This window comes from Zootoca vivipara, chromosome 3 (genome assembly GCF_965207765.1).
Source record: "Zootoca vivipara chromosome 3, rZooViv2.hap1.1, whole genome shotgun sequence".
Lineage (NCBI taxonomy): Eukaryota > Metazoa > Chordata > Lepidosauria > Squamata > Lacertidae > Zootoca > Zootoca vivipara.
The window spans coordinates 17,346,188-17,371,002 of NC_142586.1; positions in this window are offsets into that span (position 1 = coordinate 17,346,188).

The following is a 24,815-nucleotide window of genomic DNA, read 5'->3' on the forward strand; positions in this document are numbered from 1 at the left end:
TTAATCCTGCTAGTGTTTTTACTTCTTTACAATTATTTTCCAAACATTGCACTCCTCTTTTTAAGCTCAATCTTCTTGCTCCCTTATTCTGCTGGTTAGGCCGAATAGGCGAACTCTGCGTATTCTATCATTTTAAGTCACCTTCCCTCCTTCTTAGGGACCTCTCCCACCTTCCATTTTGGGGCTAACAAAATCCAAGCTGCTGTAGTTGCATACATAAATCATTTCTTCCCTGAAATGCAGAAGTTTAAAAATCTCCAGAGACATTGTACACAGCACTTTATGTTGTGAGCCTGACAATTTCTCCGTGAGGGTTTTTAGCCAGTGCTCCTGATTCTTCACTGGCTTGAAGTTGGTATTCCTCCGCTGCCCTATTGAGACTTGACAGTTCACTGGTTGGCTTTATACAAACTGGCATTGTTCTCCCATCCCTCCCCATTCCTACTGCTTAGACTTGCCAATTAAGAAGGGCAGAGAGAGAGGCAACACGCTTTGCATTTCTTGCGATCATACAGCCTGTGATCAATTCACTAGGGGTGGGTCTATGTCACACAGAGAAAAACAACACTAAAAATATGTCAGAAATTAGATCGTTGTAACAAAAGAGGGGGGAGAAACCCTATGGAAAATCACATTTAAATATTTCCTGCTCTCTGGCACCACCTGGTGTTGCATGTTTATAGCACATTCCAATCGTTTCTCTACTAACGTAGCTGAGTCTTCAGTCTACACACCGAGTGAACAATATGCTACATTTTTTTTATCAGGGAGGAGTGCTAAGGGTAAATCAATGGGAAACGGCAACCTAAATAGAAGTAGTCAAATACTATCTTGTCATAAGGACATCTAGTTCAGTAGAGTGGTACCTCGAGTTACAGACGCTTCAGGTTACAGGCTCCGCTAACCCAGAAATGGTACCTCGGGTTAAGAACTTTGCTTCAAGAAGAGAACAGGAATTGTGCGGTGGCGGTGCTGCGGCAGCGGGAGGCCCCATTAGCTAAAGTGGTACCTCAGGTTAAGAACAGTTTCAAGGTAAAGAACGGACCTCCAGAACGAATTATGTTCTTAACCCGAGGTACTAGTGTATTCTGTTCTCACGGTGGCCAACCAGATTCCTATGGAAAGTCCCTAGAAGGACCTGAGTGCATACTCTCCAACGTTTATCCCAGGGGCCAGCAAACTTTTTCAGCAGGGGGCCGGTCCACTGTCCCTCAGACCTTGTGGGGGGCCAGATTAAATTTTGGAAAAAAATATGAACGAATTCATATGCCCCACAAATAACCCAGAGATGTATTTTAAATAAAAGGACACATTCTACTCATTTAAAAACACCAGGCAGGCCCCACAAATAACCCAGAGATGCATTTTAAATAAAAGGACACATTCTACTCATGTAAAAACGCACTGATTCCCGGACCACCCGGGGGCCGGATTTACACTGCAATTGGGCCACATCCGGCCCTCAGGCCTTAGTTTGGAGACCCCTGGTTTATCCAATGAAAATAGGGATGTCCCATTCCATTATCAACAACAACAACAACAACAACAACAACAACAACAACAACAACAACAACAACATTATTCCCTGCCCATCTGATTGGGTTGCCCCTGCCACTCTGGGCGGCTTCCAACACATATGAAAACATGTTGTTGTTTAGTCGTTTGGTCGTGTCCGACTCTTCGTGACCCCATGGACCATAGCACACCAGGCACTCCTGTCTTGCACTGCCTCCCGCAGTTTGGTCAAACTCATGTTCGTAGCTTCGAGAACACTGTCCAGCCATCTCGTCCTCTGTCGTCCCCTTCTCCTTGTGCCCTCCATCTTTCCCAACATCAGGGTCTTTTCTAGGGAGTCTTCTCTTCTCATGAGGTGGCCAAAGTATTGGAGCCTCAGCTTCAGGATCTGTCCTTCCAGTGAGCACTCAGGGCTGATTTCCTTCAGAAAACATGAAAACATAATAAAACATTAAACATTTTTAAAATTCCCTTTACAGGACTGCCTTCAGATGCCTTCTAAAGGCTCGGGGGTCTCATAACTCCATACCCTCCAACATTTCTCTGATGAAAATAGGGACGTCCTAAGGAAAAGCAGGACACTCCGGGATCAAATCAGAAATTGGGATGGGTTCACTAAATCAGGGACTGTCCATGAAAAGTAGGAACACTTGTGAGGGTACGTTCTATCATATGTGATGGACTTGTAAAAGGGTAAAAGAATATTGGGAAATAATTTATAATGAATTGGAAAAAAATTGTTTAGAAGTACTTCCTCCTCCCCCGAGGTTCCTTTTTGTTGGGGATAATTCAGACGGAAATTCCCAGGTGTCAAAAAAGGTTATTTATGTAAGCCACAACTGCGACCCATGTTTTGTTAGCCCAAAATGGAAAACGAGTGAGGTCCCAGCGAAAGAAGAATGGCAACTTAAACTGATGGAATATGTGTAGCTTGCGGACCTAACATAGGCTATAGAATAAGAGAACAAGAAGAACATACGTTTAAAGATTGGGAAATGTTTATTGAATATATGGGGGAAATTGTGTCCACTTGAAAATGTTGGCAGCATTAAGATAAATTCAGCAATGTAGATAAGTTTTGATGGATGTAACAATGGACTGCTGAATGGTTTAGTTTATGTAAAATATGCAGGGATTTATGTTATGCAAAACGAACCATGGAAAGAGAAGAAGGGAAGTCATTGATACTTTAAGCTTGTCGAAATGAATATTCTAAAATGTAAAACAGAAAATTTAATAAAAATTATTTTAAAAAGAAAGAAAACAGGGACACTTGGAGGGTCTGTGAGTGCAATAAAGGTAAAGGTAAAGGGACCCCTGACCATTAGGTCCAGTCGTGACCGACTCTGGGGTTGCGCGCTCATCTCGCATTATTGGCCGAGGGAGCCGGCGTATAGCTTCCAGGTCATATGGCTAGCATGACAAAGCCGCTTCTGGCAAACCAGAGCAGCACATGGAAACGCTGTTTACCTTCCCGCTGTAGTGGTTCCTATTTATCTACTTGCATTTTTGACGTGCTTTCGAACTGCTAGGTTGGCAGGAGCTGGGACCAAGCAACGGGAGCTCACCCCGTCGCGGGGATTCGAACCGCCGACCTTCTGATCAGCAAGCTCAGTGGTTTAGCCCACAGCACCACCTAGTGCTCTGGTATTCAAATCGTCTACCTCTGACAGTGGAGGCAGAACATGATCTTTGTGGAAAGTTGCCACTGACAGCCTTACCGTCCATGAATTTGTCTAAAACCCTTTTCATGCTTTCCATGTTGGTGCCCATCACTGCCGTTGCCATGACAAGAGAACAATAGGGGCATTTATGGTGGGTTCCAGTTCCGGCACCTCTTTTTCTAGAAAAATAGCACTGAGGATAACTGATTTTTGTGTGTTCCCTTATTGTATTGTATTGTATGGACTGTTGATTATGGGTGTCGCTGGGTTGTCTGGGTTTGTTTTTTACTGCTTTAATTGTATTTTTTTAATATTCTATAACCCAACCTGACACCTTCTGGCAAAGAATACAGTTATCAACCACCACCGTTAGAACAACAGCACATCCTATTTTAATTTTTATTCTTGGAAGGAGAAGGGATGCTAGGAAGCCTTTATCTTCCTGTGACATTGGCTGGTGACGCTGGTGTGTTTTTACACACCATGATTAATCTACTTGACAAGACTGCAGATCTCAAAAGCATTTCAAGAACCGTGTATTAAAATCTATTTCACCACAGCTGGATCTTAAGAGTCAGAACCCCTGCAATGCAGCAAATGGAAAAGATGAACATGAATGAAAGAATGTGAAACAGAAGAAAACGCATCCGGGTATTTTAAAGATCACTCCGGATTTTTCCCCAAGTGCCATTGGGGCTGGGGAAGGATACAAGGGGCCCTGTCCAAAAATAAAACACTTTGGTAGGTAAAAGGTAAAGGACCCCTGGACGGTTAAGTCCTGTCAAAGGTGACTGTGAGGTTGCTGCGCTCATCTCGCTTTCAGGCCGAGGGAGCTGGCGTTTGTCCACAAACAGCTTTTCGGGTCATGTGGCCAGCATGACTAAAGTGCTTCTGGTGCAACGGAAATGCCGTTTACCTTCCTGCCACAGTGGGATCTATTTATCTACTTGCACTGGTTGCTTTCAAACTGCTAAGTTGGAAGGAGCTGGGACAGAGCAACGGGAGCTCTCCACATTGTGGGGATTCGAACCGCCGACCTTCTGATCAGCAAGCCCAAGAGGCTCAGTGGTTTAGACCACAGTGCCACTCAATGAAGAGACTTGTAAGGGGTTTCAAGGCCTCCTATCTGTAGGTCATTTCTTTAATATTCAGCGGTAACCAACACGGCACCCTCCAGATGCTGCTGAACTGCAACTCCTATCACCCCTGACCACTGGCCACCAGGGCTGGGGCCCTGATTTATATAGCTACCCTTGATTTATGTAGCCGTCACTCAAAAGCCTGCCATGTCACAGCTATGTGGAGACCCAGGTGAAATCTGCTTCAGGAGTCCAGGTATTAGTGCAGCAGAAGCAATGAGGTACATAAAAAGACCATCTTCCCAAAAGATGGAGATTACTGTTTTTGAGCCACGGCATGTCAGCAGAAACACACAAAGACATGCTTGCCAGTGCAAATAAACATTTGAGAGGGACACTTTTGTCGAATTGCTTCCAGAGAATATGGTATAGGTAGGACAGCATTCCCAAATCTCCAGCATGAGATTATTTCGACTCTTTTGCATTGTTTTTAATAGCAGGGGTGGCTAATCCTGCTCCACCCCCAATGATGTTTTTTTTCCTGCTGCCCCCGGAAGCCCACTGATTTTGGCAGTGGCGGCGAAAGCAGGAGAGAATTAAAATAGACAGTGCTGGGGTATGTGTGTCTTTGATACAACTTGATGCAACCAAGCTCCTGGAGAGGTAAACAAGTAAGTCCTTCCCACTCATTTGATCGATCATTTGATGAACAGGGAGGAGTCATAAACTCTTCCCAGTGGCGTAGTTTGGGGATGCCACAGGGGTGGTTGCCCCGGGCGCAAAATTGTTAGGAGTCAAAATTTTCAGCATCCAGCGCTACCTCAGTACAGCTTCCATCGCTGGGCTTCATTGAAAATGGCTTCTTCATACGAATCGGGAAGTGACCTCTCCAGATAATGGAATGACTCTTCTTTTCTTATCTCTGTGGCTGTGATCTCCTGGTTGATGCAAATGCTCATGAGTACTCTTCCGTTTGCCTCCCTCCCACCCCCTCCATGCGGCCCTGGGCTCTGGCAACCCACGCTATGCCACTGCCTCCTCCTCAGCTGTTCTGCAGGAACCAGTCCATCCTGTTTCCCTGCAAAAGTCTGTATTGCTTCCATACAATTGCTCCCTTTCCTCGGAGTTCCCACCTAATTGACCTATCTGAATATTTGCTCTGTCTGCAGGCCTCACTGCAAGGTAAACAGATTATATGTTAATTGAAGAGGATAAACTTTCATCTATGCCTTGCTCGAAAATATCCTTATTATGGATTAGATGTTTCCTCTTGAATGAAACTCAGTCCCGGTTTGAAGATGGCTAAATCGTTTAATCTCTACTAAAAGGCCGTGTCTGGGAATTTAGTAGAGATTAAATGGTCCACATTAGATTTACCGTCCTAATTAAAGTGGATTAGGGCTGCAGATCGCACATCCCTGGGAGCAAGCCTCATTGAACTTAGTGCAACTTCTTTCTGTACAGTAATCATGTTGTTGTTTAGTTGTTTAGTCGTGTCCGACTCAGGGTCTTTTCCAGGGAGTCTTCGCTTCTCATGAGGTGGCCAAAGTATTGGAGCCTCAGCTTCAGGATCTGTCCTTCCAGTGAGCACTCAGGCTGATTTCCTTCAGAATGGATAGGTTTGATCTTCTTACAGTTCATGGGACTCTCAAGAGTCTCCTCCAGCACCATAATTCAAAAGCATCAATTCTTCGGCGATCAGCCTTCTTTATGGTCCAGCTCTCACTTCCATACATCACTACTGTAATCATACTGTTAGGTATATACAGTATTTAGTATTTTTGTGTAGGCAAGCCTGACTTAACTTTATAGAACAACCCTCATTAAGTAGTTTTGGAACTCCCAACTGATGTACTAGTTATCAGAGATTATAGTGCAAATAAGCAGACTGAAATGTAGAGACCTTCAACCAGAGTTAGGTACATAAAATAAAAGCGTCTTATCAGCAGAAGCGCTGAGAACTTAATCCAATGGAAAAACCCACTGGATTTTTCAGGAGGGATCGACTTAGGCTTTCTATAAATATTTAACTGATATCTATAAAAATTAATCTGAAAGCCTATAGACTTTGGGGATTAGAGTGCCGTGTTTCTTCTTCTAGAATTCTGTGTCAATAGAACACATCATTACTCAGAAGTTATACACGACTACCGAAGAAACTCTGAAGAGTTTTGCCATTGGTACATGCATACAAAACAAAACAAATAAGCCCTCCAAAAGATGCATAACAGACAGGTCCATAAATATAAAAGAGCACAGAAATATGATAACAATAAAATGCAAAAAGTACAGTGCATCGTAACTGTATATAGCATCAGATCTGATATATGTGCAATTGATATTAAATATTTTAATGTGAAATGCCTGAGAATTTAATGTGAGGGTGGTTAAGTCATTTCTGTGTCTCTTGCCACTTAGCCAAACCTAGCATGCAATACATATAAGCATTAGACAGTGAAGGGAACACTTACCTGAGTCACCCGAAGCACAATAAGTTGACTTATTGCTCTGCACTTTTGTTTCAGCCCAGGAGCCTTCAATGAAGCATAGCTGGACCTGTCCTCTTCTTCCCATCTTTTACTCTGTAGTGACTGAATCCACAGGGCATCTGCACTTTTTCCGAGATACATATAACAGCAAAATCCCCTGTCCTTCAGGGGAAAGCATTTCTCCTCTTAATTTCTCCTCTTAAATGAGACAAATGTCATATCCACTTTTGTATGTGGTATAGAAATAGACTTGGTTGAGAATATCTCTCTCACACTCTCACACATTTAACTGGATGCCTGAGACTTCAACCCTAAGCACACTTACTTGGGTGTAAGCTCCACTCACAGGCACCAGCTTGCAAGGGCGATTGAGTGGGGGGGGGCAACATCTCACGTGTGATGCCACGCATGACATCAACGTCCCAGTACATTTCCGAGCACAATTCAAAGTGTTGGTGCTGACCTTTAAAGCCCTAAACGGCCTCTGCCCAGTATATCTGATGGAGTGTCTCCACCCCCACCGTTCATCACAGAAACTGAGGTCCAGAGCTGAGGGCCTTCTGGCTGTTCCCTCACTGTGAGAAGTGAAGCTACAGGTAACCAGGCAGAGGGCATTCTCGGTAGCGGCACCCGCCCTGTGGAATGCCCTCCCATCAGATGTTAAGGAAATAAACAGCTATCTGACTTTTAGAAGACATTTGAAGGCAGCCCTGTTTAGGGAAGTTTTTTCATGTTTGATGTTTTATTGTGTTTTTAATACTCTGTTGGGAGCCACCCAGAGTTGTTGTTGTTGTTGTTGTTGTTGTTGTTGTCCTAACATCTCACCTCCTCCTGATGCTTTGACCCTTAATCACCTCCATGGCAGAAGGAGAAGGAAGAAGAGCAGAAGGAGCCAGCTCCATGCTTCGCCTCCATGCTTTTTTATGTCTGTTCCATAAATAGAAAGCTCTATATTATATTTGCGCTTTCACACAACACGAAAGCCACTTCTATAACTTTAGTGGAATATAGGGCAAGCTTAGTGCTCACTTCTGTGTTGTTTGCTTCCAGGAGGGAAAAAAAAATCTGTTTGGCAAATAATATGGAAATGAGTTCTAAACTTGTGCTATATTCTACGGTGTATTAATTGGGTCATTGGTACCCTCTCACTGAAACTTGTAGCCGCGGCTAGCCATTTACATACATAATCACATAGTTTCCACAGTTTGCAAGACATTCGAGCAATACTTCCACTTTATTCGACTCTAGTCAGACATCATCATGCAGTGTCCACTTAAAGAGCTGAATGCAGGCAAATTGGAACAGATTCAGAACAGGGCAGTGAAGCTGGAAAGGGGCTATGGAAGAAAACAAGTCATCATATGAGGAAAGGTTGAAGGAAGGAAGTGGTTTTGTTTAGTCTGGAGAAGGCGTAGGGAAGATAGGATAGCACAAGGAGCCATTGGCCTTTTTCATTGTGTTTCGCTGTGCCTAACTGCCAGGGCCAGCCCTAAGGCGAGACTGGGTGGCACAATGCGCCAGGGTGCCGGGCCACCAGGGGGCGCCACGTTGCGCCCACCAGACAGCCGTGCTGCGCCCGCAGCAGCCTTGCAGCGGAGGTCGGATGCGGCACCTCCCCGCATCAGCTTGCTGCCCTTGCCCGCCTCCGCCATACCGTGCGGCACCCGGAGCCTCCATCCCATCAGAGTGCTGCCTGCCCGGAGGGGCCCTCAGGGCATGGCGGCGGGAGCTGCTGAAGCGCCAAGGCCCACCACGACGTGCACGCGCTTCGCCAAACCCTTGCACCGCGTGAGGGCTGCCAGGAGGCGGCCGGCCGCTGAGGGCGAGCCCTGGAGCCTCTGCCTCTTCCCCGCTATAAAAAGGTGAAACGGTGTGCGTGCGTGTGCACGTGCCGGAGGGATCTTTGAAGGGGGGGGCGCCGGAGGGATTTTTGAACCACGGCGCCAGATATCCTTGAGACGGCCCTGCTAACTGCTTCTGTTCACTAGTGTTTTTAAGAACAGGCTTCTGTCCTAATGATGGTTGTTTATAATTCATTTTAATGTTATAACCAGTGCTTTTTTCTTGGGGTGGGGGACGACGACGCAGGGGTAAGCATACCCCTAAACATTTTGTGAATCTAAGTTTGGCCTCATTGAGGGGCAGTATTTCAATATGAGTAGGAAAATGAGAGTACCCCTAAACATTTTAAAGAAAAAAAATCACTGATTATATCCCTGTCCTGGTATCAACTGGCTTTGAAATATCATTAAAAATAGTATTCTTCATTGCGTGTTCAGACCCAGGGACCTCCCCCCTAAATAAATTCACACTTGACTCAAATTTTAGTTTTGGTTTTTGGCAGAATTTAGGCCACAACTTTATTGATTACAGAAAGTGAGTGATTGCAAAGGCTCTAGGTTGACTAGTTCCCCGCACCCTTGCAGGCAGCGCTGATCCAGGGCACCAGCATAGGTCAGCCAGGAACACCTGGATAGGTGAAAAGCCGGGAACAGACTATGTTCACCACCCAGATGTCCCCCTGACTCAGGCCTGGGCACGACCCCCTCTCAGGGGTTGACCAAACCATTTGAGTCCCTGGATTCCTTTAACAGAATACCCTTCACATAGGGATGGCGAGAGTGTTCTCCCATCCCTATCACCTGAACCAGTGCCTATCCACAACCTTACAAGTTATGATGATTTGCTATGCAGCAGGCGAAACCCAAATGGCAATAGCCAATCAGCCAAGTGGGGAAAATTCCTGCCGTGCCCCTGTCCCAATGACAGACGACACACGACGGCATAGCAAGGTCAATCACAAAATGCCCTAAAAGTAGGGAGAGGTGGGTGGGTGTTCCGAATGCATGAGCCAAAAGAGGAAGCTCTGGGTCACATGCATATATAGGTCCCTCGATCCTTTGGTACTGCGCCCCATTGGCCAGATTGAACCCAGCATCAAGGGACCTACCAATCGGGTATTGTGGCTGACCAATCTTACCCACCCACAACACAGGAGGTCAGTCTCCCGGTCTCACTGTAACATGTGCCCTCTTTGAGGGATGACACGATAATCCCCAAAGTGCTGAAATGGGCAGTGACTTGTCCTCTGCTGATTCCAAGAGTCAGGACTCAATCTAATGGGCTTTGGTTGCAGGAGAGTAGATTTCAGTTGGATCTTTAATAGAAACCTTATTAGGAAGAGCACTTTGACAACGGAACCAATTGCCTTGGGGGAATGGAGTGGTTCTTGAATGACCAATGGAACCAGCTGCTTGGAGAGTGGGGATCCATCAGTGTCAATGAGCCTATTCCAAGTATGGCATCAAGTCAGGATATTGGTCCATTGAGCTCAGTATTGCCTACACTGACTGGAAGTGCTCTCCAGGGTCAAACAGGGAGAATTCCGACCTGGAGATGACAAGGATGGAACCAGAGACCTTCCACAACTCCAAGTGTTGGTGCTGACCTTGAAAGCTGACCTTGGCCCTGCATCTCCACCCCCATCATTCAGCCTGGACACTGACGTCCATCTCCGAGTTCCCGCACTGCGGTTCCCTGACTGCGTTTCCCTCTGGCGGTTCCCTCACTGTGAGAACGGAAGTTACAGGGAACCAGGCAGATGGCCTTCTTAGTAGTGGCACCCGCCCTGCAGAACGCCCTCCCATCAAATATCAAGGACATAAAGAACTGTTCAACTTCTAGAAGACATCTGAAGGCAGCCCTGTATAGGAAAGTTTTTTATGTTTGATGTTTCATTATGCTTTTATATTTGTTGGACGCTGTCCAGAGTGGCTGAGGCAACTCATTTAGATGGGTGCGGCACAAATATGCTGCTGCTGTTGCTGTTGCTGTTGCTGTTGCTGTTGTTGTTATTACATGCAAAGCAGATTCTCTACCACTGAGCTACCAGCAAAGCTTGCCAATTATCTCTCCTTAGGAATAACTGCTTATTGTTCCTCCCCGGCTTTGTTGACTGGTTTGCAGAGTGTTAGTTTGGAGGGGAGCGCTGTGGCGATTTGTGAGGAGGGGAAAGTCCTGCAGCTGCCTGTCTTTGCCAATGGCATGAAGCGGCAATTACAGCTCTGCCAGACAGTGTGGAGCCCCTGTTTTTAACACAATTAATTATGTCATGGCTTAATAAATTCATTGTGGTGTAGAGCAGCGAAAAATATGGTTTCACAATTGCAGCCGTGAGGGAGATTGAAAAACAGGGAAGCGTTTCCTCACTCAACCGCTTTGTTTCTGAAAAACAGCAAAGGAGAGGCAGCTTTGAGCTTATATAGTGTGCTGTAAGGATATATGTGACTATGCATTTTGAGTACCTCCCATATCTAGTTTAGAGTGAGCTAGGCATGAGGCAGAGCTAGAAGCCAGAGTGAAAAAGCTATTCATAATTATTATTAGTTTATTATTTGTACCCCACCTTACCCAGCCACTCTGAGCAGAGTCACTCAGGAAGAAGAAACCTGTTATATATAGATCTTTAGTAAAATTGTTTCTTGTTTAACTTCTCTGACCTGCTCATCATTAAACAGAGAACATTACAAATGTTCTCTTATGATTTTTTTAAAAAATTAAGGTCTTATATATATAAAATAAATGTTCATAAATGACCTGTCCAGATTGATGGAAGTGGGGGGGTGGCAGCTGCTTTTAACTTTTTAAAAACTGTAACCATCTTGGGTTTTTTTTTCCCTTGTTTGCTATCTAGCTAAGTTTTCTGTGAATATGCAGCGGTACTTCAGAGCAGTATAAGTCATAAAAGCAAACAGGAACTCTGTAACCGGGGATGTTGGTGGGAGTATATAGGAAGAGACCAAGGCACTATTTGTGACCAACACATCAGCAGAATTTCATGGTAGACAGTTCCCAGAATCTCTGTTTGTAAACCTACCGTAAGTGGAATGACAAGAGTACTGATACTGGAACTGTATGTTTTCACTGACTCTTTGAAAACACAGCTGTACAGAGGCTATAAAGTGCTGTGTCTCTGATAGCTTTCAGTGGGTGGGAAGCTTATTCGCTGGTTTGCTTGTTCGGTTCATTAAATTTATATACTGTAGTGCTTGATAACAAAAAAACAAAAAACCTCGAAGCAATTTGAAAGCTGATTTGTCTAGCCAAGTTTTAGCAGTCCCCAGAAATAGGTAGTTCTTATTTCCCCTTATTTTCAAGCCTAGGGTTTTTGTCAAATAGCTTTTAAAATAATCTGTAGATTTGTGCACCCTGAAGAATCCCCTCCCCATCTCAGTGTTGTCCTGGGCCATCCCCTATTTAAATATGGTTGGTCGTTTCCCCACCCCACCCCCATCTGAGCCATTTTGAACTTTCCTCACAGAAGAGCTGTTTCATCGCCTCCATCCTTTTGGTGACCCTTTTCTGAGCCATACATATTTGGGCAAGGGAATAATGGAAGAACCAGGTAACTTTTTAAAAAAAGAAAGAAAAAGAAAACTGCTGAGGAGTAGCTATAAGCTTTGTTCCCCTAAGGCAGGCATGTCAAACCTGCGGCCCTCCAGATGTTTTGGCCTACAACTCCCATGATCCCTAGCTAGCAGGACCAGTGGTTGGGGAAGATGGGAATTGTAGTCCAAAACATCTGGAGGGCCGCATGTTTGACATGCCTGCCCTAAGGGCATTACAGAGCTAATCTTTTGACTTATGTGAAAACAACCACCTCCAGTGCTTAATTTTTTAAAAAAAACCAAAAACCAAACCCTCTAAGTGCAAGTCAGTGATTCATAGCCTTCTTGATGTGGGAAAGGCATGCAAAAATTTGAAGGTCAATGGCAGGACCTCCCCTAGATACGATTTGTCTGGCAACAAACCACTTGAAACGAATGCCACTCCACCCCCACCCCCCGAAAATGCATTTTCCTTTCCTACTTTGGGAGAACACACCCCTAGGGTGCATTTTATTTAGATGTATCATGCTTTGATCAGGTGCCTGACCTGGTGATTTTCTAAAGAAGAGATCAAGGCAACCTTTTCTGAAAGGCTGCCTCTACGTTGACGTATATGTGATGGCACCTTGGAATGCACATACCTGCTTTTATGTAAGAAAGGAAGGCCAAAGAGACAAAACAAACACAGCTCATTTTATTCCTTCCTCTGTAAAATAAATCAAGAGCCTCAGAGATTCGTTTATCTTGCAGGAAATGGGATGAAGTTAGCAGCCGTTGCTGGCCTACTAAGCTGGATAACATCAGAGAATGTCAACGGTTGTTTGAGTGTTCTGTTTTCAGCACCATCTGGGATCAGTGCTCCAACTGCAATGGAAGCATGCGCCTATGTGCCCAAGGATCACATGAGCCAATCATGGCACTACAAGAAGATGCTGGGTTGCATGACGAGGCTGACAGAAATCCCCCCTAAATAACTCACAACAGACACAATATTTTAGGTTTGAGTTTTTGGCATTATTTTGGCCACAACTTTATTTAAATACAATTTATATTTGAGTGTTGACTTAGGCTTTTGGTTAAACCATCTGTCCCCCTCTTTGGGACAGGACCAATTTCCATCTGCCCCGCTTGGGACAGGACCATTTCCATCTGTCCACTAGGGACAGGACCAGCTCCGACTTCCCCATACGTATAGGGAAGTCAAGTAAACACCCCATGGGAGAGGAGGTAGCTGTGCCCAGGCCTTCCCCCCTTTCGACCAGGAATGTTCTCCAAGGCTCGTGCTCTGTAATGGCCCCCTGAGCCTCGCCTATGGCGGGAATGTAAGGACTAGAGCCGGGAGCCCCAGGATTCCTTTAGCGGAATACTTCTATGTGGAGCAACATTAAGAAGCGGGTAGGCATGTGGATGCCACACCCCTCCTCCAACCAAATTCATTAACCAAAAGCCTAACCGCCAACCTAACAACTTGTGACAATTTGCTAAGCAGTAGGCAAAAACCAAATGGCAACAGCCAATCAGCCAGATGGCAAAACTCCTACTGGGCCCCTTCAACAGGCGGCCCCATGAAAGGCAAAGCAATGTCAGGCTAAAACCTTTGAAACATGCGGCGGGTGGGAGAGAGATTCAAAAACGCTTGCAAGAGTGACCAAAAGTGAAAGACGCTGAGGTTAAATAGGGGCCCTCCTGCCAATCAAAGAATGAACATGCATTGCTACCACGCCCCCCAAGACTCAGCCCTGACTCAGCCCTGCCCTCTCCCAAACCTTAAAGGACTTCTTTCCAGCCCTTCCGCAACCCGCATTATCTTTTATTAAGATAATGCGCTTTAACAAACATGGATGCTCTGAGATACCTCCAACATTTCTCCGATGAAAATAGGGACACCTCAACATTTCTCTGATGAAAGCAGGGATGTTTTATACCAGGGTCCCCAAACTACGGCCCGGGGGCCGGATGCGGCCCAATTGGCCTCCTAATCCGGCCCGCGACGACCCCCGCCGCTTGCCGCCGCCCACTCTTACGACGTGCAGCGCGGCGGCGCTCTTCCAGGTCGGAAAAAAGTGCCGAAAATCCTTTGTGCGCATGCGTATGGGCCTCTCCCGACCCAGAAGAGGTCATTTCTGGTGCACTTCCAGGTCGGGGGAGGCCCATACGCACGCGCACAAACGATTTCCAGCGCTTTTTCCGACCTGGAAGCACGCGCACTCCCCCACCCGCCGGCCCGCCGCGCCCAAAGCCCGGCCCAAAGCCCGGTAAGTCTGGGGACCCCTGTTCTATACCCTCAAACATTTCTCTGATGAAAATAGGGATGTCCTACCATACTCTCCACTATTTCTCTGATGAAAATAGGGGCATCCTAACACTTCTCTGAGGAAAATAGGGACATCCTATTCCACATCTTCCAACATTTCTCCGATGAAAATAGGGATGTCCTAAGGAAAAGGAAGGGATGCGGGTGGCGCTGTGGTCTAAACCTTTCCCTTACACTCAAAATCCCCAAGCTCCTCTTCCTACCACCAAGGGGAAAAGAGACGTTTGACCCCATGGAAAAGCCGGTAGCTTTGAGAGGGTTTTTGTTGTTGTTTGCAGAAACATAGTATTTGGGAGAAAAGGTTTAGGTAGCCTTTCTTCCCATAAAGGAGCAGTATAGGAAACTTAATATAGGGATGCTGAAATATATTCTCCTAAGCGCCTGTGGTCTAAACCACAGAGCCTAGGGCTTGCCGATCAGAAGGTCGGCGGTTCAAATCCCCATGATGGGGTGGGCTCCCATTGCTCAGTCCCAGCTCCTGCCAACCTAGCAGTTTGAAAGCACGTCAAAGTGCAAGTAGATAAATAGGTACCGCTCTGGCGGGAAGGTAAACGGTGTTTCCGTGCGCTGCTCTGGTTTTGCCAGAAGTGGCATGCTGGCCACATGACCTGGAAGCTGTACGCCAGCTCCCTCGGTCAGTAAAGTGAGATGAGTGCCACAACCCCAGAGTTGTTCACGACTGGACTTAACTGTCAGGGGTCCCTTTACCTTTACCTTTTTAATGAAAAGGAGGAAATCCTCACAGTGTTTTTCTCCTTTTTTAGTAGCCTGGGGAGAGAACTTTAGCAAGCTTGTGGTTTGTGTAGAAAAGAGATTAACACTTCACCTCTGCCACCTCCTTTTAAACATCAGCAGGCACCTCAAGTATAAGGATGATTGGGGAAGGACATTGTCTTTCAGAGGCACTTTGTGTTTTATATTTCAGGTTTAAAAAACGGGGTGTTATACTAAAGCCATTCGCGCAGAACGTCTCTTTTGGCAGCCCAGATGGATGGCGTACTGGGATGGAACATCATTGTGCAGAGAGACAGCAGAATAGAATGTTCTAGCCAAGCAGAAGGCAGTGGGGTGGGGAGGGGAAGCAAAGAGAGAGACCATGCGAACAACCCAACAAGCTAAAGCACTTTTTTTTTTCAAACTTGAGAGAGGTTGACTTTGGGTACGGATATGACAGGTGTACAATTTAGCTGTTTTTTTGTTTTGTTTTTGTTTGTAAGATTTTTGTTGTATTTATAAAGCATTTTATTAAATTTTCCAAATAAACACATTTAAAACAATAAACAAAACAAACAAACATTCAAAAATAAATACAACACACAAAACTCTCTTTTTAACAATTCTTTCCAAATTTCTCTTTCTCAATGCTCTGCCGAGCTTGACTTCCCTCCCCCCCCCCTCATTTGGGTTTCTATTCAGCTCTTATCTCGCAGTTCCTTTATTCCTTCCTTTTAAAATCAATTCGTAGGATTTATTTCAGTCCTGCAAGTGTCTTTAAACTTCTACAGTTCTTTTCCATAAGATTTTTGTAAGATTTTTGTAAGCTTCCAACTGTGGTTCACACGTGTTCACATCACTTGAACTCAAGGAGGAAACTGCCTCTGGTCATTGGGCTGGCGTATTTTTTTTTAATCTATCATGCTTTTGTAGTCATGCTCTGCTTCCGGACTTCCCATTGAGGCACCTGGTTGGCCACTGTGGGAACAGGATACTGGACAAGGCCTAATCTAGCAGGCTCTTCTGATGTTCACAGTGACTTGCTGAGACATCGAGTTTTTAATCCCTCACTGTCATTTGATGACCCACGCTTTGCAATTTGTATTTTAAATCCAAGCTGTTTATGCCGTCTGTGTTGCAACGAATGCTTTGGGCTTCGCGGTCTCTTATTGTTTCATTCTTGATTTTCATCTGGATCCATTGTGTGTGTGGAGAGAGAGAGAGAGAGAGCATCAGTCAGTTTGTGAGCCACCCAGGGAATATTTTCTGATGGAAAACCAATTGTCCTTTTAAAATAGAATGACTTACAGATGAATGTGTGAACACTTTTGAAAAGGCCTGGAATCCCAGTGTTGGCAGTGAGAGTAAAGTCAACGGGGAGCTAGAGCCAATCCAAATCCCTGACTTGGATACCAGTACTATAGGTGCTTTTGCAGACACATGCATTGCAATTTTAAGTGTGCTTATTCTGGGAAGAAGAAAAAACCCATCCCATTGAGCTGGTTTGCATGTAATACTAAGCCAAGCTATAATTTAGCATACGGATGCTCCAAACCACAGTTCTAGTGGCTCATTACAGGCAAGGAGGCTGCTTCTTCCCAGTTCTAGCCTGGTCGTTCCTGGCAATGAGTGAATTTCAGTAGCGTGTCACTTTTCTCAGCCCTATATAGGAAGCAACAAAAGCCCCTCTTTTACACCATCATTACAGACCTTACAAATGCACTACATGCCTCTCTGAAAGCTTATGGAATAATAAATGTGTTAATCTTTAAGTTGCTACCACACTTCTTTTTTTGGCCATTGAGGCAGCAAGTTACACAAACCTTACTTATACCTGAAGGAGCGTCTCCACCCCCATTGTTCAGCCTGGACACTGAGGTCCAGCTCCGAGGGCCTTCTGGCAGTTCCCTCTGGCAGTTACAGGGAACCAGGCAGAAGGCCTTCTCGGTAGTGGCACCCACCCTGTGGAACGCCCTCCCATCAGATGTCAAGGAAATAAACAACTATCTGACTTTTAGAAGACATCTGAAGGCAACCCTATTTAGGGAAGTTTTTAATGTTTGATGTTTTATTGTGTTTTTAATACTCTGTTGGGAGCCACCCAGATGGGCTGGGTATAAATAATTTATTATTATTGTTAGTAGTAGTAGTAGTAGTAGTAGTACTGCATCAATCATACCTGCCAAGTTGCTGTCCGAGAAATAAGGGACCAGGCCGGAAGTAGCAGACCGGAAGTAGCGCTGCCGCCATTTTGGAACTGGGCGGAGCATGCTCAGAAGTGACTTTTGATGCTGCTTTGCCCAGTTCCAAAATGGCTGCTGTGCCAGAAGTCGCACTGCAGCCATTTTGGAACTGGGCAGAGCAGCATCAAAAGTCACTTCTGAGCATGCTCTGCCCAGTTCCAAAATGGCCGCTGCGCCAGAATAAACCGGGGGAAAACAAAAAAATCCATTTTTTCAGCTAAGAACAGCTGGAAAAACGGGGATTTCCCGGAGAATACGAGAGACTTGGCAGCTATGGCATCAATGACAAATAAAGTCACAAAAAGGACCTGTCTGGAGGTGCCCACTGTGTTCATTACCAAAAATGAAAAAATAAAAAAATACTCTTAGGGGAAGGGCTGTACCACAGTGGTTAAAAACACAGCAATGGGAATGTACACACTGTCTGGACCAGGCTCTGCAAAAGGCCCCCCGTTTCATCCCTAGTGTCTTCAACTAGACTCTTGCTTGAAAACTTGCAGAGCAGGGTTGACAATGGCCCAGTGATCCTGCGTGGTATGTTCCTTGGAAATTATAGGCTTGGAGTTTATAGGTGTTCAGTTCCTTGTGTAATGTCCCATTTTGGAAAAGAAGAAAGAAAGATCTGCTATATTAAGAAAAGTGAGGCAAATATGAAGGTTTAGCTAATTATCTGAAAGCAACCCTACAAACTAGTACCAGTATTACGGGATCATCAGCTCCTCCCTGTGACCGCTTAAATCCAGCCTTTGTGGCATTGTGAAATATGCTGCTTTGCTCATTTCAGATTCGATGGGAACGATGCATGAATAAAGGCAGCTAAAATAACTCCAAATGTACTGCGAGTGTCAGGTTATCTGTTTCCATCTGCAGAAAAGTGCTGTACCGGCAAAAAAATGCCCACTAAGCTATTATGCTTCATTGCTCCAGATATAGCTTCAGTTACTTAAAGGATATTTAATTACTGAGTTTTCAGGAGATCACCCACACTCTTCTTGGTGCTTCATAGCTGCCCTTCAGCCCTACATTTCAAGATTGTATCTGGCCATTGCTGTCCTTGCCTCCTGTTGGCACTTTAACCCTACTTAATAATAATAATAATAATAATAATAATAATAATAATAATAATAATAATAATAAATTCATTTATACCCCGCCCTCCCCAGTCAAAACCAGGCTCAGGACGGCTCACACCAATAAAATTACAATAAAACATAAAAAGCAATTGATTAAAATACAGATTAAAATACAGTATAAAAATTTAAAATGCAGCCTGATTTTAAGTTGTCCATAAATCCAAGCCATGAGGGAGGAAAACACAGGGGTTAGACTAAGGCCAGGCAGAACAGCTCTGTCTTGCAGGCCCTGCGGAAAGATGACAAATCCTGCAGGGCCCTGGTCTCGTGTGAAAGAGCGTTCCACCAAGTTGGGGCCAATACCGAAAAGGCCCTGACCCTGCCTCTTTGCTACCTGCCTCTCAGTTGTGGCTTGCGTCAACTCCATTGACTTCTCAGGACCAGCTGAAGGGTTACTTAGTTGACTCTACATTTGGAGGAGTCACCCGAATTTGTTTACCTAACTTATTTATTTGTAGAAGTATTTCTGTGCCACCATATCATAAAATACGTATCAGGGTGGTGAACAACAATAAAACATAAAACACAATTAGGAACTATAGAAGTGTAGAGTTGGAAGGGGGAAATCTAGTCCAAACCCCTACAATGCAGGAATCTCCACTAGATCATTCATGGCGGATGGCCATCCAACCTCTGCTTAAAAACATCCAAGAAAGGAGAGTCCACCATATTTCACCTGGGGGTCTTGTTCCAGTGTCAAACAGCTCTTCCTGTTGGAAAGTTCTTCCTGATACAAATACAGTGGTACCTCGCAAGACGAATGCCCTGCAAGACGAATTTTTCACAAGACGAATGCGTCTTGCAATCTGATGGTGACTCGCAAGACGAATTCGTTTTGCGAAAAATTCGTCTTGCGAATCGTGGTTTTCCCATAGGAATGCATTGAAATTTAATTAATGCGTTCCTATGGGCAAAAAAAAGAAATTTCAATGCATTCCTATGGGATGGGAAACCGCGATTCGCAAGATGAATTTTTCGCAAAACGAATTGACTCGCGGAACGAATTAAATTCATCTTGCGAGGCATCACTGTAATTGATAAAGTGACTGACTGAATGGCATAGAAAGGTCTTTGAGAGACGACTGGAAGTCAAAAGGAAGGATGGCTGCTAAATCTCTGCCAGAAAAGAGTGTTCTACTGCATGGGACCCATTGTCAGGGTGCTGTCAGCGGCTCCTGGCTGGTTGCCCAGGAAATGATAAAGACAAGGAAAAGTTTCTTACATTCCTTTTTTAATTCAGACTTTACAGAGAGGGGCCATAGAACCCAGCCTCTTGGATAATGGTGTTATCTCCACATACACACACACCCCTCCCCTCATTCGTCATCATCTCCTCTACAGGTGCTGCTAAGTGCCCTCTGCCTTTGAGCTCTTTGCTCTCCTACTTTTAAGGCCCGCCGGGTTCTGGGAGATGTTGGTCCTGGAATGCTTTCTAGTGACAACGTGTCAGCCAGCTGCTGCTCCGGCTCTGCCTGCTCCTTCTCTCCCATTATTTCCCAACTTTTCCCCTCATCTGCCTCTGTGCTTTGACCTCCCGCAAACCACTTTTGTAAATCTATACTGTCTTCCTCTTCCTCCTCCCTGGAAAGGTCAGGCTGGGGAGGCGGTCTCCACCATTCCTCCCCTGCTCCATCCCTGGCACCCATGATTCTAAATACCTGTTGTCTTGCAAGCCTGACCCCTGTAACATGGGCAGAAATTCTTCATCCTGTTTATTTGTTGCTTTTTACATAGGAAGGTGCCCTATGTCAGCCCATTGGTCCATCTAACTCAGTATTTTCAACACTGATTGGCATTGGTATTCCAGGTTTTCCGGTAGAAGACACTCCAAGTCCTACCCAGAGATGGAGGGGATGGAACCTAGGACCAGTGCTGAATTACCCAGCAGGCAGACTAAGCATGTGCTCAGGGGCCCCTGGATGTTGTCCAGAAGGAAATGTGGTCCTTGGGTTGCAAAAAGTTCCCCACTTCTGTTCCGGGGCCATGCCCTTCAATGTTGAGGGGGCCAAGCATGTGGCTGGCTTCTCCTGAGCATGCGAGAGGAAGCCACACTGTGCTGGGCTCCACACTCTGCATCCTCCTGACTGGATTTACACTAAAATCCTATAATAACTCCTCCTCCTCCTTTATCACCACCATCATCTCGTTGTTCACAGGCCAGTCCCTAGTCTAGGTACCTGACAATCAAGTTTAAAAATGCACCTGGTAGAAAGCAGCTTTGAATGCAATGGGACTTCTCAGTAAACATGCCTAATAGTGCTCTCATAGATATATTTCTGGAAAGGCTTATTACAGTTATTTTTAGTCTACTCTAGTGTCCTTTTGATTAACTGTAAGGTCTTCAGAATAATATACCCACCAGAATGCTTCCAGAACACACACACACACACCACTTCCTTCAGCAAATTCCAGGATGTACAACCTACACATAATGCCTTCTCCATATAGTGAGAAGTGTGTTAACCTTTGAAAAGTCTATTTTAGGAGCTTTCTATATTCTTCATACATATGTAGCTGCAGTCTAGCAACTGCTAGCTTATGGGGGGGGGGGGGAATCAATCATAATAATACATGCCCTTTTCAGTATTATGCCTAGATAAACTATTGCCAAATAATCCTGCTATTTGCTTTTGCTTTGAGACTATTTATTGCGTGTCAAGGCCCTCAAGCCAACCCCCCATTAGAATGAAAAAATTCACACAGACACAGACTTTAGGTTTAAGGATATTGGGGAAAAATTTGGCCACAACTTTATCGATTACAGGAAATGTGAGTGGTATTGGCTTAGGCATTGGCAAAAGACTATATCGGACTCCTGCCCCCTTTGCAGGAAGTCTGTAAGGGTAAACCACCCAAAGGGGAACTGCTTCGGGGGAATCCACCTGCATCTCCCCTAGTGTTCCCAGAGGCCTGGAATGGCCCTAGCCCCTCAAGCGGACTTTGGACAGGATCCAGGCCCCGGATTCCTTTAACAGAATACCCTTGGACAATGGAGGGGCAGGCGATGGCCAACCTCACATCCCCCACTCAACAATAAGCCAATGCCTAACCGCCAAACCTTACAAAGTTGTGGTGATTGCTAAGGGGTAGGCGAAAACCAAGTGGTTAGTGCCAATTTGCCAAATGGAAAAATTCATACCCGGTCCCCGTCACAAGACGGGCAACCAACCGAAGTCCAAAGCAAGGCCAGAGAACACCTAAATAAAAGGGAGAGTGGGCGGGTGTTCGGCAGCGCAAAGCAGGTGCTTAGCACACATCGCACTGCCGCTTTTATACTCCCCCCCCACCACCCCACTCAAATTGATTGGGCAATTAGCCCTGGGTAACCGTGGTGTCACCGTGGCATGAGGGCAATGGCTCCACCCACGCCGGGGGGGGGGGACGACGACACCGGGTTGAGGTCCTGCCCGCAACCAGGACCATCTTTTAAGATGATCCCACTTTCCACAGTGATTCTACAAAATCACAAAATCAAAAACTGGGCCAAAACAAACAAGATGAATTTTAACAAGGAGAAATGTAAAGTACTACACTTGGGCAAAAAAAAAAATGAAAGGCACAAATACAGGATGGGAGACACCTGGCTTGAGAGCAGTACATGTGAAAAGGATCTAGGAGTCTTGGTAGACCACAAACTTGACATGAGTCAGCAGTGTGATGCAGCAGCTAAAAAGGCCAATGCAATTCTGGGCTGCATCAATAGGAGTATAGCATCTAGATCTAGGGAAGTAATAGTACCACTGTATTCCGCTCTGGTCAGACCTCATCTGGAATACTGTGTCCAGTTCTGGGCACCTCAGTTCAGGACGGATACTGACAAGCTAGAACATGTCCAGAAGAGGGCAACCAAAATGGTCAAAGGCCTGGAAACGATGCCTTATGAGGAACGGCTTAGGGAGCTGGGTATGTTTAGCCTGGAGAAGAGAAGGTTAAGGGGTGATATGATAAGGTAAAGGTAAAGGGACCCCTGACCATTAGGTCCAGTCGTGACCGACTCTGGGGTTGCGCGCTCATCTCGCATTATTGGCCGAGGGAGCCAGCATATAGCTTCCAGGTCATGTGGCCAGCATGACAAAGCTGCTTCTGGCGAACCAGAGCAGCACATGGAAACGCCGTTTACCTTCCCGCTGTAGTGGTTCCTATTTATCTACTTGCATTTTGACATGCTTTCGAACTGCTAGGTTCAGATAATTATAATAATTTATCATTTACACCCCATCCATCTGGCTGGGTTTCCCCAGCCACTCTGGGCGGCTCCCAACAGAATATTAAAAAACACAATAAAACATCAAACATTAAAAACTTCCCTAAACAGGGTTGCCTTCAGATGTCTTCTAAAAGTCAGATAGTTGTTTATTTGCTTGACATCTGATTGGAGGGCTTTCCACAGGGTGGGTGCCACTACCGATAAGGCCCTCTGCTTGGTTCTCTGTAACCTCACTTCTCGCAGTGAGGGAACCGCCAGAAGGCCCTCGGAGCTGGACCTCAATGTCTGGGCTGAAGATAGCATAGCTGCCAAGTACCCTGTTTTCCCTGGGAAACTCCCGTTTTTACTTACCTTTTCTCAGTGGTCCCCCGTATCACTTCGTCTCCTGTTTTTCTCCGTTATTTTCTCCTGCCGGCGGCCTGATTTGCCCTTCTATGGGCACAAAAAATGGCTGCCGCCGGCTTCAAAAGTCACATCTACGCATGACCAGAAGTGCATGGACGCGACTTCTGGTGTCAGCGGCGGCCATTTTTGGTGCTCATAGATGGGTGGGTCGACACCGGAAGTTGCGTGAACACACTTCCGGTCATGCGCAGAAGCTACTTTTGAAGCCGGCGGCGGCCATTTTTTGTGCCCCTAGAAGGGCAAAGCGACACCGGAAGTTACGTCGACGCAACTTCCGGTGTCACACGGCTGCCGGTCCCGGATTCTGCAGTCCGGGACTTGGAAGGTAAGAGATAGTAACTGATAGGGCATCATTTATCTTAGTGTGTTCATCTCTAGTAAACTAGGTTTTGCGCAATTTTGTAGGGCTTGAAAAACCTCTCAAGCCTGATAGGAAGGCAAAAGAATGAAATAAATAAGTGTGTTTGCCACAGATAACAACTAACAACACTCACACTATCTTCAATTCTCTCCATAATGATGGACCATCTCTGGTTATGTGTGTTGAGTTCCCATCCTCTGCTGTCAGCTCATGATGACCCAAGCTTCCCTTTACAATTTCCTGTGATTCAGGGGGCTGACTCAAGAGCAACAAGCCACATATTTGTTTTGTGCAAAAATCAATGCAGAGATTGCATTGGCCCTCGGCAACATTTGACACCTGCTCCCCACAGCCCAGCACTGCCTTGCCAAAGCTGAGCAAGTGAGGTGCTGGACCTTGGGAAGTGCAGGCTCTGATAGGGTCTTAGAGTCCTCCCCCTCCTTCTCAACAACCCTCAGCCATAATTCACATTTTCAGTACAGATTTCACACTGTCAGTGATTTCCTATGTGGGTAAACAATATTTACATTTTTTAATGGAATGCTGTCAGCAAGACTATAGGAAATGAGGACAACTGAAACATCAGACTCTTGAACTGAATTATCATGCTTTGAGGGTTTTAGATGGCGCACTTTTTCTTTCTGATTAATTTATATGTGATTTCCAAGCGCCGTGCTTCCTTCGGGGATCATGTTCTCCTTGCACTTTTTGGGTAAAGCAATTTTCGTGACAACAGCTTGAGTTATAGTCATGGAAGGGAGGGGATTATGGGCTTCCATTACACAAGACATGGTTTTATTCTGAAAGTTCAGGAGACTATATGCAATCAGAATGACCACCAAAACACTCAGTTTCCATTAAGCAAGAATATCTTCATCCTCATCAAAGCAGAATTTCAATGATTCCGTTCTTTGTCATGGAAAAGGGTTATAAATAGCCCCTTAAGGTTTAGCCTGGCAGAATTAATTGTGTACATTGATTAAACATTCTCCTTTGAAACTAATGGTCCTTAAGTAGTACTTGCATTTTAGTTTAAAGTATGTTTAAATTACACTAATAGAATGATTTCAGTCATCCAGTCCCAGCCTCTAAAGCAACAGGCTTTGTACTCACCCTAATTGTAAAGCACATTTGAAGCACATTCATTCCCTCAAAGAATTCTGGGTACTGTAGTTTTTGAAGAGTTGCTGGGAATTGAAATTCAATGATATATTGAAATATCGTCCAAAACCAGTTTGAAGTCCACCTCATGATATCAGTTTCATAATTTTTGACCTGGAAATATTGTTGTTGTTGTTTAGTTG